The sequence below is a fragment of the Sprattus sprattus genome (assembly GCF_963457725.1).
Source record: "Sprattus sprattus genome assembly, chromosome: 2".
In the NCBI taxonomy this organism is placed as follows: Eukaryota; Metazoa; Chordata; class Actinopteri; order Clupeiformes; family Clupeidae; genus Sprattus; species Sprattus sprattus.
In genome coordinates this window covers 12,121,343-12,125,568 of record NC_137921.1, presented here as the reverse complement: position 1 = coordinate 12,125,568, position 4,226 = coordinate 12,121,343, and positions in this window count along the sequence as shown.

The window sequence follows — 4,226 nt, the reverse complement described above, 5'->3', positions numbered from 1 at the left end:
GGGAGAGCTTTGGAGAGAAATGGGGGGGACTCGTAACTCTGACAGATGGGTCCTTGTTCCCCCCTCTCCCCCCCCCCCCCCCCCCTCTCCCTCACCCTTTTTCTCTGTCTCTCTGTCTAATACTCTCCCAAACACTGCAAAAGCCTTGCTCGCTCACGCCGAGGCTGCACCCACACAATAGGAATTAGAGCCGCGCACACATGCTCCCTCTGCCCTCACTGAAAGCTGAGCCTCCTGTAGTAGGCATGAAAGGGGCTGTATTTGGGTGCTGGGGGCAGGGAAACAGAGGAACAACTTTGATGCAAATGTGGACTTTTCCTGGTTCCCAAGCAGACTGGGAAACAGGCAAAAAAAAGTTATTTTAAGCACAATTAGTACAAGTAGAGTTGTGTCATTGATCTAAGGCATGCTTTAAAGGTAAGTGTGTAGGACGTGGAACCTTCCACCATGGAGGTGGGAATCGACCTCACAGGACATTTTTAGCTGGACAGTTATCCATCTTCCTTTCAGGCACTCTCCCTCTCTTTCTCTCACACACACACACTCTCTGTCACACACACTCCATCCCCTGCTGTTGTATATGTGTGTGTGTGTGTGTGTGTGTGTGTGTGTTTATGTGTGTTAAGGCAAATGTGTATGTCTAAAGGTAGTCCCACAGCTCAGGTCCTATCTGCTGCTTACTGGAGCTGAACACAGGAGCGTTTCCAGCGGCCCTGTGGGAGAGGGGCGCAGCCCAACTGAGCCTGGCCCACACAGGGGAGCTCCCGCAGAAAACAACACGGCCATGCACTCTTAACCTCTCCCCACTTCCCCACCGCACACACAGGGGCCCATAGGCCACAAAAGTTTCCTTCCGGAGTTAGTGTTGATGGAGAGAGGAGAGAGATGAGAAGAAGATAGACCAAGATGAATCAACAGAGAGAGAGAGAGAGAGACAGAGAGAGAGCAAGAAAGAGAGAGAGAGAGAGAGAGAGAGAGAGAGAGAGAGAGAGAGAGAGAGAGAGAGAGAGAGAGAGGGGAGATGCTGTGAACACAGAGAGGACGTGTGAGGTGATGGAGGCTGCTTTGTCAGTGCATGTAAATCAAACCCGTATTATATCACAAGCCCAGCACATAATTGGAAGCGTAAAATTGCCCATTTAGACGTTGTGCCACCTGCAGCCCCACTCCAGACATACTGCTTCATTTCAGTAACTGAGATGAGATGTGGCCGGGACAGAATAAATGAACGCAGTAAAGTCATACAGAATCCTTTGTCTGGTGTACTAAGTGCATTAGGCTGAGAAAGAAATGTATGGTGTAACCAACACTGAGTGGAAATGTAGTGTTACGTCTTAAAGGAAAATGTCATGAGGAGAGATTGTGTCGTTGAGACTCCGTCTGACTTAAAAAACTGACATGCTGCCCTCTACACCGTTGTTTAATTAGTCAGACAAACTCAGGAGTCCCTGCAACTACAGATGGGGACGCAGAGTTGGGTGGGTGGTAGGGGTGGGGGGGACTTGGGGATAATGCCTGTAGTTTCAATTACGGATCTTAAAAATACTTTACTGTCTTCATCCACGTCCAACCAAGCTTCTGCACTCCCCAAACTCAGACCTGGTTCGGGTGAACCACAAGGGGGACAGAGGTAGTTGGGGAGGGGGGAGGGCGATCCATCTGCCAAGCCGGCTGTCCTGTGGGACATATCCCAGGGGGGGTCGAAGGGGGAGAAGTAGGGAGAGAGGCTGAATAGATTACACCCATCCGCTAATCAAGGCCCGTAATCTGTGTGCTCAAACACAATGACAGGGGTCTGCCCAATGCCTGCGCCTGGCCCGCCACAACACACAGTCATTAGTGGGAGATTCATAAGTATCATAAACAATATTGCATTAAAATGGACATTATGCAATTTATCACATGACTGAGCAGATTTGCGGGGATCTTTTTTTTTTTTTTTGCACAAATTGAAACGATTTTTTTTTCTACTCAGTGTGGTTGGCATGCTGCCACGGAGTGTGTCTGTGATCAGGTGCAAGTATCCCACAAGTGGCACAGTCTGATTCCCACTGTGGCACTCGTGCAAACATGAGGCCAACACAGGCAAGAGGTCTGAATTATTCCATGTTTTTTATACATGAAATCATAAACTTAGCATAATTGAAAAGCATGTTATTTGTGATACATTTATATTTGTCAATATACAAAATGCAATGGAGGTCTTGCAAAGATGGTGCATTTGGAAAGACTTTATATGGCATTTAGGCAATGACGGTTGACTACTTATTTGACTGTTTTATTTCCAGTAGGCCCGCTCTCACATAACAGGATTTCAAAATCCATTCCCAGAGACTAGCTCATGAGGTGTGGACATATGCCTGCACTTCATTACGAGGGCCGCACACACTCACAACATCAGACGCACACAGGCTTAATCGATTCAATGTATCACTGTTCAAAGTCCTCTTTTTTCTCTCTCTCTTCCAGTCTGCATTTTGGCACACTTTTCACAGCGGTTACCCAGAGGCAGCTGTATAATGCTAGGCCATGCTTATGGGGGCCAAAGAATGGCTGTTTGTTGAGTGTGTGAAAGACAGCCGTGCCAGAGAAAGGGAATCAAGTTGCTTCACGTTTCATGCTTTCTCGTCAGTTCCCCCTTTTTTTGCAGGGGGTACGCGAGGCCTGGGTGTGGAGGCAGAGGGTTCCCCACAGCCCAGGCTACACTAAGGGGTCCCATTGAGTGTGCCGCTCCTCCGGGGCAAAAGCAACTTCAGTACCGCGGTTTCCACCCCTCCAGCTTCCTGTGGTGCCTGCTCACTGGCTGGCTGCCGCTAAGCTGCCTGTCCCTCAGGCTTATTGTTTTGTGAGCCTTGCACAGTCAATATTAAGCTTGGCTAATGTGATATAGAGGCAGCTGCAGGAGCCTACATTATTACCATGACACAGCGAAGTAAGGAGTATAATATCATTAAAAATAAATCAGGTGGTTTGAAGATTTGGCGTGGTAGGGGGGATTTTATAAAACATTAGGTGGGGGAGTTGCCATAATTTTATTACGAATTCTGGGGAAAGCTCAGAGGGACAATTGAAACCTTTCCTCCAGTTCAGTGTAATTCAATTTCTTTTCACCAAAGGCCTCAAAATAGGAAGGGAAAATAGAATGGAGTTTACTTTTCCAATTGGGAACCAGCACCCATACAGGCTAATTGTTTGGTGGGCTATACATGCACACGCACAGCTGTTTTAGATTAGCATTGTATTGCAAAGTTAAAATTCGATATTCGGGATTCAAATCTAAACATTTTTAAAATGTGCCCCATAAAATAAAGGTGCCCCCTTAAATACTAAGAAAAACAAATTAAACAACCCAAAGTTAAACGAGGGTTTGAGAGGCACCATATTGTCAGCCAGTTTGCACAAAATTCGTCTATTGTAGTTTGGTTATTAGGGAAACGTGAGGCATAAGCGTTAATCCCTTTAAACGGTCCAAAGACGAGTGACTCCGCTGTCTGCTCGGCAGACTCCTCTTTAGCTGCAAACCCTCACCTCAGGTTGCACGTGCCCCCCTTATCGCAGTCATCACGATTCCAACTGTTTAGCACGAAATCGGACAAATGTATGAGTGGCCTGTGAATTTCTATTGAAATATGACAAATGAATGTATCTGTGTACTGGGCTGTTGATTTTCGGTTTAGAATTGAATGTTTACCCGTTCTAACATAAATTCGCACACATTTAATCCATTAAAAACGCCAGAAGTGCCGTTGGTCTCACAGTTGGGGGTCTTGTGTCACTATTGTTCTGGTGCTCGAGACACATAGACGGTGATTTCAAGGCCCATTGAGCGCGCGATGGATTGTGCCTAAAATCCATTGAGGGGCGGGGTGCATCGATTATTCGAAGAAAGGCTGCATCACCACCAGCACTAAATCTTCAGATGAAACCCCTTTAGTGTTAGCTCTGGTGTTTGGGCAATAAAACTGAACAAGAGTCATTGCAAATTCTAGACCATTCTCGTTTTTGTTCTTTGTAATTGTGTTTATGCAGTCCACTTGCACATGTCAGTGTAAACTTCTTTTTCCACTCATCTGTTCGTTTCTATTTGTACAGTTTATGTGATAGCTTGCCCTTAATCAAATGAACATGAAGGGCTTATAATGTGTAAAATATGTAGCCCATGTGATAATCCTTAAAGTTCACATGCAATACATCTGTAAAATGCCCTTTGTTATGTAAGGCTAAAA